Source organism: Aethalodelphis obliquidens, unplaced genomic scaffold (assembly GCF_003676395.1).
Source record: "Aethalodelphis obliquidens isolate GAN/ISIS:26980383/991018 unplaced genomic scaffold, ASM367639v1 scaffold7, whole genome shotgun sequence".
Lineage (NCBI taxonomy): Eukaryota > Metazoa > Chordata > Mammalia > Artiodactyla > Delphinidae > Aethalodelphis > Aethalodelphis obliquidens.
In genome coordinates, this window is record NW_020837951.1 from 10,502,756 (window position 1) to 10,517,805 (window position 15,050).

Below are 15,050 nucleotides of genomic sequence, written 5' to 3' on the forward strand. Positions count from 1 at the left end.
GCTAAGAGAAATGAAGTGAATCTCCCATCTCACTTGTTTTTTTCTCTTAATTGAGGGATGGGAGTTGCAAAGGTCAGAATGAATGGACCTTATAGTTTTGGTCAAAAGAGAATATTTAAATATATTTGAACAATAATAACCAGGGTGTTCATACTAAGGCATATAACTGTATAGTTAATATAACTATAACAAGATTGTTGTGGAAGGCTATCCGTAATGTATATCTGAGTGAAAAAGAAGATTGTGTGGGAGTAAGTATAAAATGAGGTAGTTTTGGGGAGTTCCCTGCTGGCCTAGTGGTTAGGATTCTGGGCTTTCACTGCCGTGGCCTGGGTTCAACCCCTGGTCAGGGAACTGAGAATTCTGCAAGGCATGCGGTGCAGCCAAAAAAATAAAAAATAAAAATAAATAAAATGAGGTAGTTTTTGTTTTAAGCCACCCTCCAAAAAACCACAAAGTTGTGGTATGTATCTGTTTATATGTTCATGGATAAAGGTCTTCAAGGAAATAAAATAAATATTTAGTTTACTTATGATATTTATCCTTTTAATGATAGATAATACAATAAATAGTTTGTTATAATTGTATTTATTATTTTAAACAAGTTATTAAACTGATTTATTATAGTTATAGGTGATTTCCATTGAGGAAATGATTGTAGATGATGAGGAAAGGGATTTTCAGTTTTTATTTATTTCTTATTTGAATTTTAAATAATGAGCATGTGATTCTTTTAAATTTAAAAATTATGAAAACATTGTTTTTTAAAATATGGTATGATGTTTATTCTTTCTATAAAATATTCCCTTAATTCTAAAACATCGTTTTTTTAAAAAAATAAAGGGAGGGGGGCGAAGAAAAGTATTAGGAATTTAGAGGGCTTACTCTGTATTAGAACCAAAGCCTTTAGCCAGTACATTGGAGACAGCAGCAGCTCCCACCCAGCACAGTAGCTGATACACTTGGGTGATTCTCTACACACGATTTTGCTTCCCTTGGGTTGTTTGGTCCGCAGTTTGCATTCATTGATCAGTGAGTTGACTCAGACTCAAACCCACCGACAGCAATGAATGTTGAGTGCAGCCATCAGTGTTTCAAGTTGGTGAAGTTGCCCTGGCCTGTCCCAACTCCTGGCTCTGCTTTTCCACGCTGGATTTTTGAGGTCTGGTTCTGGCATCTCTCTTAGTAACCAGCCGTTGAGGATCCACACAATTATAGATAACATTGACAGTAGAGCTGGGAGATTCTTAAAGATGGAGAAACTATGGTTCAGGGAAGGGAAGGAGCTCTTGGAAAAGCTAACGGGTAGCTCTGTGACTACACAGGCAGTGCTTGCATACTGGTAGGTATAAACACGAGCTGAGGACCCTATTTCTTTCTCACTGTTTTGAACTGAGAATTACGAGTGCCTTTGAAAGTAAATTAGCACAGATTATGCTTTGGGTTAAATAATAATAGCTTACATTTATTGAGCATTTTTGTGTGCTAGGAATGGTACAAAGCACTTTATATATTATCTTATTGAATCTCAAAACTCTATGAGGTAGGGATACTTATTATCCCCCATTTTATACATGAGAAAGCTGAGACTCGGACACTTGCTCAGGGTCACACAGCTAGTTAGGGAGTTCTGAGCCAAGATTCATCCCAGATCCTTCTGACTCCAGACGTGACTTTTTACTTGAATTTAACGAACATGGAAATCAGCTTATGTGTGGATGGAAATGGTGAGGCAGTTGCTGTTTTCAAACAGCTCATATTCTAATGGGGCTGTCAGAACTTAACTACCTTAACTGTAATTGGAGGTAGAATGTGTTAAGAACTGTGCAGACATTGGACAGGTCTGTGCTATTTTTGCTTATTAAATCCTCCCCTTGTCCCTAATTAAAGGTTTTGAGGGGACATGGGAGAAATGGCTGTAAAATACTTAACTGGATTTTACTCCAAAATGAAATACTCCAAAATGTTTTTAATAAATCTCTTCTTGCTACATCCAGTTTCTCTCCAGAATGGCCTATTTCTAGGAGACATTTAAAAACGTTAGGTATTATCATGGAGCTTTCCTTATCTTGTTGAAATGAAACACTTGTTTGTCGAAAACACAACAAAAAGCAAGGAACAATGGGCAAGAGAAATAGAGGGGAGCTTTTAAAAAATTAACTGGACCACCTCTGGGGGATGGGGAGCGGGACTGATTTTGGTGATCTAATGTGATATGTGAAGGCACAGCATGCTCCTTTGCTTCAGGAAATATAGTGTTGTCTATAAGGACCCCAAGGTACAGTCAACGGTCGGTGGTTTTTTCAAATCCCAAACTCACCGACAGCGTTGAATGTTCCTTGGAGTCCTCTGAAGACTGGGTCCTGGCCCTGGCAGCCCTTCTTCAGCCTGCACCCATGTTTCAGGAGCCAGTGATCCTGAGAGACCACTGCTGATGGAGCGTCTCACATTCTTTTCCGGGTTTGAAGTTGTATTTAAGAAATCACTTTGTGTACAGCGCAGAGCTAACAAACTTCAGGATTGTGAGGCTGCAGTTATTTATATATAAGCAGACTCAAATGGATATCTGAGAAAAGAGCTTTGAATAGTATTATTTTGTAATTCTGAAAATATCAGATATCCCATTTTATAGTAGTACTTTAATTATTAAAGGGCAAGGATAAGAAAGAAATTAACATATATTGAGGACTTACTGTATACTGGGATTTATATATTTTTATCTCCTTAAATTCTCAACGTACTTTGACCTCATGAGAAAACTGAGTCTTAAGTGATTTGCCCAAAGTTACATAGCCAGGAGCCAAGGTTGCAAGCTAGACCTTGAATACTGGACTTTATGATAGCAAAAACTCACTGATTGTACTGCCTCCTCCGTTGACCACCACAAAACTTACTGTTGTGTATCTGGGGGCAGGACCTTCAGTGAGATCTAAGTCAAACAAGTAAACATCCTCTTCTTATTTGCCTGTAATAATAGTAGGTGAAATGTTTCATAGAAGAAGATAAAAAAAATTGACCTTTATAATTGGTGATCTCTCTAGCTGAGATCCTGGATCACCAAGTTACCACAGAGGTTCAGGGGTAGTCTATTTTCCATATTGAAAAAGCAAAAAATAAGAACTCTACCACCTAATAGAAAGCCTGCATTTCTCTTTAGTAAGATCACAGAGAGTAACTAAAATGTCAGGTGTCTTAGCTTCTGGCAGAAATGGTATCAGTGCATTGTAGACATACTGGTTATTTTTTATTGCCTGTTGAATGTCCTTGATGAAAAATCTGGAAAATGAATTAATTACATGGAATTTTTCAGAATATAGGGTTTATAATGGGAGGGATCCAGGCATACTCCGTAGAAAAAGTGCTTATAGAACTGCTGGCTGAATTGAGGTTAATCTTTAATCCAGGATAGTTATTACCATTTGCTTTAAGTTTAAATATTAAAAGTTGACTGTTCTCAAATTCATTTTTAAACAGCCAAATGGTACACATTAAAAAAAAAATCAGCCACTGAGAATTTGGTTTGGATATAAACTGTTTACGTTCTACATCAGTTTAATTATCTCACCCTCTGTCAAAACACTTCAGTTAGCCAGCTTTGTTGAGTCCTCAGTATTATGACAGTAAATTGTATACAATCGACAACAAAACATCAAGCAACTGTTACTGTGTGGTATTTTAAAAACTCTTTAATGGGTTTATTTTAAATGATCTTCTCCTTGGCCTGATAATATGAAGAGAAGTCAATGTCTTATTCCATTTTGATAATAGTCAGGCTTTAAAAAAATACTGACCTCTGCTCCCCCAAACCATTAGATGTTTACAAAATACGATTTCTTAAATTCATGGCATTCTAAAAAGAATGCTTTTCGTAGACTTGCAAAACTAGAGAAGAGTGAAAGGTTTCTAAAGTGACGTAGGGGTGTTTCCCATTGTGTTTGAGACAGTTAATTTTCAGGGCAATAAAGGCCTTCGTTATCTTCATTCCTTCAGTTTGCTTTAAATCCTTAAGTTTAGTTTTTATCATCAAGCAAATTTAAGGCACGCATTGGATCTTTTCAGTGAGTTTGGCCAAGAGATGTATGTACTCAGTGCAGAAGTCTAGGGGTTAAAAAAGTTGAGGGTTAAATTAGCCAGATTATAGAAGCTACTACACATTTAATAAATTGGTCCAAATTAATAAATTCATTTAGACTGGTTCTGAGTTTGTCAAAACTCACCATGCCATCCTTTATTGTTTCACTTACCTCCTTTCTTTCCTTTTCCAGAGGTACTACGAAATATTGTGAAACCCACATTGCTCTGAGTTGGAGATGTAAATGTTTTCATAGTCCTCTTGAGGCCTCTTGATATACTTGAAAGAAACAAGAAGCATAAATTTAATAAAACAATAGGTATTTGAGAGATTAGTAGCATAGAAGAGGAGTCACCGTCAGGAAAGGCATATCTTTTAAATGGTCACATCTGATCTGGGCCTTGAAGGTTTAGTTGAATTTTTACTAGACTAAGAAGGAAAGATATTCAGAACTCTGTACAGGAAATCCTAGAGGCAGGGAAGTTCAGATAATGGTGAATAGTATTGAGAGTAACCCCTCAGAGCCTCAGTTAACTCATCTTTAAGATGCTGGACAAATAGCACTCGCTCTTCCTGTGCACTCAGCTGTGAAAATCACAGGAGGTTATGTATGTGAAAGTAGCATGCAAATGTAATTGGTAGGTCTCTCTTCTCATTGCTCTTGGTTCATATGTGCTAAATAGAATAAATGAAGTACCTTATGATAGACTTCTCCAATTTGATTTTTATTTGGCTTTTTTTTTCCCCTTTGAAGTGACTATAGTTTACATTTTTCGTATATTAATTGTTTGGGGAAGCAATATTAAAAGAGCACAGACTTCAGAGCCAGAATCTTGACTTTGCAACTTAATAGCTATGTGACCTTATTTAACCTCTTTGTTTCTCTGTTTCCTTATCTATAAAATGGAGATACTGATAGTATCTACCTCATAGGACTGTTCTGAGGACTAAATGAGGTAATACATGTCAGGTTTGTGTTTTTATATAAGTTATTTCAAAATGATTTAAATTGTTAAAATCATTTACAACTATTATTTATGTTACTAAATAAAATTGCATGTTTTGCCCAGAATTTGGTTTCCAGTGCATATACACTAATGTAAAAACCTTCTTTTATAATTAAAATAATGTCTGACTAGCTAATACATAATATACATATGTATATGTGTGTTTTAAAGACATTTTGAAATTAATGCTCTACCACTTTCTTTGTGACCTTATGTAAAGTTTTTATCTCCTATAAGCTTCAATTTCTTCAATCTGTAAAAATGAGAATAATGTTAGTACCTATCTCATATTGATTGTGAGAATTAAGTTAGGTATATAATTTAAAACTCTGTGGAAAGCTATGGATTCTCTCCCTAAATACATGCACGTAAACACAAAAATTTGAAAGGAGTTTCATTTATGGAATCTAAGAACCCATCCATAGCCTCCCTACGAACTTCAGGATGAGAAATTCTGACCAGAGCTTTAGACCAAGATTTTGCAATCTGTTGTCACTGGTGTAATATTGCTAGTTTTGGAAATCTCAATCTCCATCTTATTAGGAGTGGCTGCTTGCCAGCAGTAGTGCAGACTCACCATCATCTAGTCACACCTTTCCCTGTAGCATAACCTGTGCAGTATAACCTAGGACAATGATAACTATAAAGATGTAATATAATGATGGTCTCTGGAAGAGTGGATATTTAGACTTCATCAAGTTTTGTACGAATTGCAGGTACCAATCATTAATTAGTAACTCTGTGCTTGTACAGTTAGCAGCTTTCTAAAATAAGTTGCAGGAAGAGAAGTTAACACAAATATTTGAATGAATTTATCTCATTTTGCAGCAGTTCCCTATCTCGCGCCTCCCTGCAACAACTTCCCCAGCAACCATTTGGTTTGGATCTGATTCCAGCACTTTGACTACTAATTCTGGCTTTAAGTTAGGCTTAAAAATTGTGTTGTTTCAAGGCAAAGCTTACAAAGGAGGCTGCTAAATTCAGAGTATTTACTTGAATATTAGGAAGCGGGGAAAAAAGAGTCTGCCAAAGATTGCAGTTGTATATGGAATTATTGGTCTTTATTATATTTAGCCTGCTTGAGGTTTTTACCAAGGAGTTGAGAGGTAGGAATAGAAGCTTAAACTTAATAGCTTGGAACATTTTACTATTTGACATGGCAACTTTATATCAGGTTTCTTCAGCTATTTTAGATGAGTCTAGAAGACAGGAGGTGGGAGGCCAACTCAGTGAGATAGCAAATTGGTCAAGTGCCAAAGGCATTATGGGATGCACACTTCAAAGCCTATCAAAATATTCTAGAGGCCACCTGAATTCTCCATCCCTTAATTACAGTGACTTCATGTGTTTTGAGGTATTACTATTTTAGATTATTTTGCAAACCCACTGGAAGCAGGACTCTGTTTTTCCATGGTAAATTAATTCACAGGATATCTGTTATCAGTGAACTCTTCTAAGTAACTCTGTACCAAGGATTGTTGTCTAGCTGAGATAAATGAGTACATAAATGAGTTAGGCATTGAAAGTTGTAAAAGAAATAGGAGCCCAAATCATGCAGTAGCTAATATTCATGGGAATTAAGGAATGAGCTGGAAAGAATATTGGGTTTTGTTACAGTGTGTGAAAAGTGTTGGAGGAGATTTTTGAGAGTCCTTTAGAGCAACAGGCATGTGTTTGCAACAACCAGTTAATGAAACAGTTAATGAAATAAACAAGAACAGCGATCAGAGGACTCAATCTTTCCTTTTTTATAATGAAACCCTGTTGATGTATCAGTAACATAGGACTTTGATTTCTCCTCTGGCCCATTTTATTTTATTGGGTTAAAAATTCAATCATATGGTATTTTATTGATGCTTTAAAAACTTGACCTCTATTGTTACAAAGTTTTTTATTGCCTCAGGTAGATTATAGCTTTGTGTTAAGGCATCAGGAGTCACAAGTACTAATTAAGTATATTCATGCCGTAACTTCTTAGTTATTCATAACATTTAGGTAAAATGCTTTTTAAATGTTGTTTTTCTTGACTGTTTCCAGCAAATAGTTGAATCTTTGCAAAATATGTCTTAAAAGTTTTATTTTTCTATGTATATTGTGTAGAAAAGCGATGCTTAGATCTACTTTCATAAATGAAATAGCAGTGTACTTGGTTGGGTAAGCTATTAATACTTGACATACTGCTCTTAGACTTATGTCTCCATTGCTAACCTGAAATTAGACAATCCTGATGTTTGAGTGGGAATGCTAATAGTGGATAGGGGAAAACATTCTGGGATGAAAGAATAGAAAATAAGTTCCAGTCTATAGTTTTATAACTTTCAAAGCTATCAAGAGTCTTACAGGTCATTTAGTCTAATGATTTCCAAACCTGACTTTGCATCAGAATTAAAAGTGGCGGTGGTGGGGAATATAGGTTGCTAAAAATGCAGATTCCTAGGTATCACCCTAGACTTAGTAAATCAGATCCTTTAGGAATAGGTTCTGTAGTTTTCACAAGCCCTCGGAGGGTTCTGATGTAGCCATTCCACAGACATTTGGGAATCTCTGATTTAGGCTAAGATCTTTCTTTAATTGATAAGGAAACAGATGTTGAAGGGAAATGAAGTCACACAGCGAATCAAAATTGAAATCCTTGACTCTGTGTGTGTGCTTGCATTTTTTGTGTGTTCACTTATACCACACTACCTCTCCACCATGAAAAAGCCAGTTTTTTGTGGATGTTTCCTAATGTCCTCTTGGGCATCTGCAGAGCACATCAGGTCATCTGCCTGGCAAGTCAAACATCTTAGCCTTAGGGAGGCACTCAGAACCAGTGCAAACGGACCATTGACTTGAGTTTGGTATGCTGACCTGAAGCATTTGACTAAGTAAGCAATGCTGAGTGGTGTTGGCTTAGAAACTGTTCATGGTATGAAATGAGAAATAGCCGTAAGTGATCAAAACTCTGAAGGCCCTCCAGGCTCTGACATTTATCAGTTGCTGCTACACTTTAACACTTTTCTCTAATCAAAGGTGACTACCACTGGATGGAAGAGGCTTGCCCAACCTCTGGCTGTTCTCTGGGGAGGATTTTATTTTAATTGCCAGTGAGAAGTTAGGAATGATTTCAAAAAAGATCAAGAATCTCCAAATCCACTTCAGCTTGGGCTCCTGGCCAAGTGTCCATCCTCAGGAGGGAGTTGGTGTCAGCTGCTGCCTTGTGACTTGAAGTATTTTTTAAAAACCCAAAGCCATTACAGAAGTCTTTCCGGAGTTGGCAGGCAGGAGTAGCACCAGGAATCAAGGTCTGACACATGTCATCAGCCTGGAAAAAGTGGAGTTTGGACACTAATGATGGCTCTTGTCGAGCCTCAGTGTGATAAAGCCAGGAGGACTCAGCTTGGGGGTTAGTTTGCATAGGAGAGGAGTTATAGCTTAGAGAACACCTGCCAGGAGTTTTCACTGCCCCAGCTGTGTGTCAGTAACAAATCCTTCACCCTTGACTCCTGTCACTTCTTTTTAATGGGTGATGGTAGAGTCGCTAGATGGGTGAGGAAGAGAGGCACTTGGTGATATATCTAGCACATCTCCCTATTTGCTTGCTTTCTTGCCATTTAGTGTAGAACTAAATGTGTGTGGCCATGCTCCAGGCTAGTGTTTTGTTCTGTCTACATCTGAAGGTGTACTGGGCCAGAGTCACAGGTCCTGTATTTCCTTAAATGCCCCTGCTGGTGACCACACAAATGTTTTGATTGAGAGTTACGAGAAAGCTTTTTTGCTGATACATCTCTCTGTTAGAAGTGTTATTTTCACATCCCATCTCTGCCATTAAGTAGCTCTCTGACTTCTGGTTTAACTTCTGCTTCTCATCTAGAGGTTAGTAATTATTTGTACTTATATCACAGGCTTGTGAGAATTAAGTGAAAGCAGCAGTATAAAAATACCTAGGACATAACATTCAAATTTCAGCTACTGTTACTATTGTAATTAATTATTTGGTCAAACTTCCTGCTTACTGGGAAGAATGGAATGAGGGGCTTCTAAATTATTGTCTTAGTGAATTCAGGAATCGTGGTCCAGAATGAATGTAAAATTGAAATCAGGAGACCCAGTCTTGACTATGCTGTATGTTACTTCAGTTTTCATAGTTTTCCATTAAGAAAAATTATATCAACCAAACCCAAGGTCAGATCTCTAAGATCTCTTGCCATACAAAAACTCTACATTTGTAAAAATTATTGAGGTTTCCAGGAGCTTTTGTTTATTTGGATTATAACTATCACTTTACTGTATTAGAAATTAAAACTGAGAAATTAAAATATTTATTAATTCATTTGAAATAAAAACAAACCCATTACATACCAACATAAATAACATTTTAAAATAAAAATAAGTATAGGGCTTCCCTGGAGGCACAGTGGTTGGGGGTCCGCCTGCCGATGCAGGGGACACGGGTTCGTGCCCCAGTCTGGGAAGATCCCGCATGCTGCGGAGCGGCTGGGCCCTTGAGCCATGGCGGCTGAGCCTGCGCGTCCAGAGCCTGTGCTCCGCAACGGGAGAGGCCACAACAGCGAGAGGCACGTGTACCGCAAAAAAAAAAAAAAAAAAAAGTATAAAAGTAGTCATTTTTTTCTCCAAAAAGCTTAGTGAGAACTGTGGGATTATTTTATATTTTTGCAGCTCTCTTTAATGTCTGGCTTTATAAAAGTCAACTGAATTCGCATATCTGCATGTATCTGCATCTGCTTTCTATCTGTTTCAATATGTTATTTTGGCTGAGGTATACAAAGAAAATCTGGCCTCTATCCATACATATATATGGAAAAGGGAGGAGAATTTTAATAGTTTCTTCAGATAATTGTATATATTATTATTTGTTTTTAAGATTTATTTATTTTTTTTGATGTGGACCATTTTTAAAGTCTGTATTGAATTTGTTATAATATTGCTTCTGTTTTATGTTTTGTTGTTTTGGCCGTGAGGCATGTGGAATCTTAGCTCCCTGACCAGGGATCAAACCCACACCCCCTGAATTGGAAGGCGAAGTCTTAACCACTGGATAGCCAGGGAAGTCCCTGGAAACACTTTTAAATATTGGGAAGCTGTGTGAAGCACACAGTGGCAGATATAAATTTTCCAAAATTCTAATTTTTGTTTAAAGCCTTGAATTTTATCATTGGCAACAAAGACTGTCAGTTATTCTCCTTGAAATGACATGCTCACTTTGTTCATTTTCAAGAAAATCTGTCAAATATCCAAGTCTGAATTACCATAATTTTCTGTTAGTTGTTCTTTCAAGTAGATTGGTGATCCATGAAAAAATTGGCTAGTTGAGTATACAACTCAAACAGTAGCTCAAAGTGCATTTCCTTTGGGACAGCCAGTGTACAGTAGAATTGCTTTATGTGTACTTACCATTTTTTTCACAAAATATAAAAAAACTATGTACTCAAGCATCAAGATTTAATAAAACCGGTAAATCTTATTGCTTCATCAAAGACATTCTTCAGTTAAAATGTCTGGGTTCCCCCCTCCCCTGCCGCACCTGTACCCCCCAGTGTGTGGCAGTGATGAATACAATGACTATCAGTATATTTTGGTGCCACTGCTTTAATTAGTGCTAAGGCCAGCGATTTAACTTAACACTGTCTTTGCCCCATCAGTGCAAATGTCAAGTGAAAAAGGCAAATAATGTCTTATAATTAGTACAGAAATAGCTTTGATCTTGCAGACTCTGTGAAAAGGGTCTTGGGGACATCTATGAACCACACTTTGAGAACCACTACTGTGGAGTTCCAAATGTTAGGAAACTCTAGGCAAGTGGTAGAAACTTCCTTAATCCCATCAGACTCAGAGGGCTGCTGTAGGCTGCTGGAGAGAAGACAACCTGTTCTGGGATCCCCAAAGGGCTTAGTTTGCACGTAGTAGAGCTCAGTATAGGTTGATCAATCAATATAAATTGCCAAATAATATATCTAACAATTTCTTTTTTGTGCTATACTTAAAAAGTCAGTTTTTTTATGTTCTTGTGGTAAACACCGTGTATTTTCTGAGTCTTGCTGATCCTTCTGTTTGTTCAGTTACCCTTTTATAACGAAGTTAGTTCAATTTACTTAACAGATGGCAGTTGGACATGTGTTACTATGTGTGTTTTATTCTCTTTGTGGGTAGATAAGAAGTAAATCACATGGGATTTGCTCTTTTATGATCTTGGGGAAAATAAGCAGTTAAACAACATATCAAGCGCTGTCCAGATGCAGAGGTGAATAGTACCTGGCATAGGGTTCAGTGTTTAGTAGGTATTTATAATAAATACTTCCTTTTCTTGAGCATCCTTTCAGTGTCAGGCATTGTGATTTTTTTCCAGCTTTATTGAGAAATAATTGACATATATCACTGTGTAAGTTTAAGGTGTACAGCATGATGGTTTGATTTACATATATTGTGAAATGATTACCACATTAGGCTTAGTTAACATTCACCATCCATTGTGATTTTATGTACATATACATATATGCACACACACACAAATATACTATATTCAACATGTCACATATATGTAAGTATATATTTACAATAAAGTTTGTATAAATAGATAAAGTATATAGATACATATTATATATGTATATGTAGTATATAAAAATCTATATACATATGTTAATCATTCACATTTAATCTTCACGACAGTTCTGCCAGGTATTTGGTATTACACTTACTTTATACATGAGACTCTAATAGGGGGTGTGATTTGCTCAATGTCACAGAACCTTGGTCTGTCTGCTGCCAAACTTTCCAGTATATGCCTAATTGCTCAGAGGGGTGAAAGCAATATGGGCTGGACTGGGTAGAATTAATTATTTTCCCAATGCCAGATTTTTCCTAAAGCTTTCCTAGACATCTTCCTTGTATCTTGTCTTTCCTCCTTGATTCTATAACATTTCTCATGGTGTACCTTGTATTACAGTTGTGTAAACTCAGTGAAAACAAGCATTTTGTTCAGATATGTATCAGGCACTTGATAAATATTTATATAAACATATTTTATTAACAGTGAATTAAATTTAATTCATTGTTTATCTAAATAGTATATAAATGAAATCATTTAAATATAAAGTTAGTTTTTAAAATATGCTTAATATTTCCTTTTGAGATGTGACTAATAACCCTATAATCTGTCTACTCTAAAAGTTGCAGTATGCATCTGTTTTGGTGGAGCGGAGTGGGTTCAGATGTTTTATTTGCAACTCCTAGGTTTGAAAAGCAATGAAAAATATGAAGATTTTTGTTCATATTTCTAGTGTTGATTAAGTAATACCCTTTTTGGCTCCTGAGAGATGGTTCTATGATAAGATAATTGGGGAGGGGTTGCTGATTTGAGTTGATACTACATTTACTTTCTGGATGAAGGCAGATGGAAGAAAGTTGTAAAAGTTCAGCTTGCTAGTCTTTTTAACATAAGAGATAGTCAGTTTGCAGCTTAATAAATCAATTTAGAGATCAAAGCACCCTCCATAAGGTGTCAGTCACAATAAAGCCAGTAACTGGCAGGGGGTTATTTATGTCTCCAAAATAAACAATAATCAGAAGCAGCCAGTATGATAATTGTTCTATTTTTGTATAGTCTCTATAAAAAGATTATTTAAAGAGTAACATCTGTATAAGGGGCTGACCATAAATGCTTAGCTAGCATTGTGAGTGGAAACTTGAAGTCTGGGTAGAGAAAGGAGACTAGTTGTCAGTTCTTTGTAAGCCACATGCCAATTGGGTGTCTTTGCTTCCTAATAAACCCTCAGCTTATCTTTTTGTTTCTAGGAAGTACATAGGGCTGGAGTTCTTCCCTTTGGGGCTTTCTTAATACCATCTCAAATTTTTATTTCCAGTGGAGTCTTAACTAAGTTATATGAAAGCAAACCAACTAAAGGAATTTATCCCTAAGTTCAATTCTTAAGTCTTTCAGAGATACTTGGTTACACAAATGAATTCGTGAAAATTATGGCTTTTAGAAGTAGAATATTTGTGTTGCTCTAGGATGTGGAGGTGAGGAGAGGGCATTTCTGGCAAATTACAGCTTAGTCCATGTAAATCGAAGGGAGTGAGGAGTGCTGAGGAGGTGAGAGAAGTAACACCCTTTCTTTGTGTTATCTTAGTTAATGCTTCCAACAACACTTCTGATAAGGTAGTGGTTATTGCATTTGTCACTGCACTGAGATATGCTGTCCCACTCCACTGTTTTCCAGTTGACCCTAGAATTGCTTGGTTTGCATATACCAAAGTAATTTAGTATATATGTTGTCCAGTCACATGACTATATTAATTTAACAGTGGTGCATATTGCTAAATATATCAGATCAACTAGGTTGTGTCATTTGATTGAAATACTAAATTATGCAGTAACTGACAGGTGGTTAGATGTACATACCAAACATAGGACTTTACTCCATGAAAAAGCTGTTGATTAGCTTTAAATTTGTATGTGTACTAGGTCTAATATTGTGTAGGGATCTGGCTCATTTAGGAAGAATGTCAGCTTTTAGGCATGAGAGCATGGCCTTAAAATGGTTGTGAACTTTAAAGAAAATGTAATTGGGGTGGGATTTATTCAGACATTGACAGGCAATAAAAATCAACATATGAAGGGTTTAAATTTTCAGTTGAATGTTCTTTTAAAAATGGCTTAGAGGGGCTTCCCTGGTGGCACGGTGGTTGGGAGTCTGCCTGCCGATGCAGGGGATGCGGGTTCATGCCCCGGTCTGGGAGGATCCCACATGCTGCGGAGCGGCTGGGCCCGTAAGCTGTGGCCGCGGGGCCTGCGCGTCCGGAGCCTGTGCTCCGCGGTGGGAGAGGCCACAGCGGTGAGAGGCCCGTGTGACGCAAAAAAAAAAAAAAAAAAAAAAGGCTTAGAAATGTACAGACCTTCTTATTTAAAAAACTGTCTAGTGTATTTTCTTTAGGATTTATTTAAATCAAAATGAATTCCACTTTTCCTTTTGGTCACTTTTATGCTAGCATTCTCAGTCTTCTGCCCCCTTCAAAATGTTGGGGGGCTTACGGGCATTCTAAATATGTAGACTCTTTTTTTAAACTACACTTTTAGGTCTTTTGCCTGTTTCTACTATTACTACTTTGAGTCTTGCATAAATTTCTTTTTTTTTTTTTTGCATAAATTTCTTATGTTTAATGGGATCATTAGGGCCAAAAAATGTACGATTGAAATAGACATTGGCAAACTATTTAAGAAAACAGAAAAGTAAAGCCTAGATCTGATTATTAATGGTGAAAGGAAAACCTAACAAGTGAAGAATAATGCTATCTGAGTTCAGAGCATTAGATACATTGGGAGGAAAAGGTTACAAGGGAATCTGTGGGCTGCTATAAATGTTCCATAATTTTGTTCTGGGTGGTAGTTACATGTATGTATACATATGTAAATATTAATCAGACTTATTTAAGGTTTGTTCACCTTACTGTGTGTAAATTATACCTCAAAAAGTAAAATAGTAATAATCTTTTCTGAAGCAAATGTGGCAAAATCTTGATCATTGTTGAATAGGAGTTGATAGTTCATTTTACTATTATCACTGTTTTTATGAAAATTTAAAATGTTTCATGATAAAAATGAAATGAAAAATCCTGTCACTCTAAACAAGTCAAATTACATCTACTTTATGAGAGCTACAAGTGGTTTTTTATTCTCTCTTTTCTTTAACCTGTCATTTTTCATATTTGGAATTTTGTGTTTTATTGGATATTACTGGAGAGGAGAATGAAATCTTGTTTTTATAATATCACTTGTTGAAAGAGGACAAATCCAGTCTTGATCTTAAAACCAGCTTATATGTAAATTCTTTCCATTCTTGAATCTGAGTGGAGAAAAGTCGGACCACTTAGCTCTATTAAGTTCTAATTTAGCATCAGTTTTAAAGGGTCTTTCATAAGTCTATCTAATACTTATTGAGGATTTGCCATATATTTGGTATTGTGAGGAGTATCTT

At 36.4% G+C, this 15,050-nt stretch overlaps 1 protein-coding gene and 1 long non-coding RNA gene across 5 annotated transcripts in view; one reads left to right on the top strand and one right to left on the bottom strand.

Moving 5' to 3' along the window:
• The window catches only part of NR6A1 (nuclear receptor subfamily 6 group A member 1), a 205,780-nt gene that overhangs the window by 52,615 nt on the left and 138,115 nt on the right, over positions 1-15,050 (top strand). The gene's annotated exons all lie outside the window — the stretch shown is intronic.
• LOC113619713 (uncharacterized) overlaps positions 1-15,050 on the bottom strand; it is a 52,462-nt gene that overhangs the window by 17,850 nt on the left and 19,562 nt on the right. For 2 of the 3 annotated variants that reach the window (XR_003432503.1, XR_003432504.1), the window contains exon 2: positions 4,245-4,351. This is a non-coding gene — a long non-coding RNA (uncharacterized LOC113619713). Of the gene's footprint in view, positions 1-779; positions 4,099-4,244; positions 4,352-15,050 lie in introns of those variants that run through there. The other variant, XR_003432505.1, reaches the window with a different exon arrangement.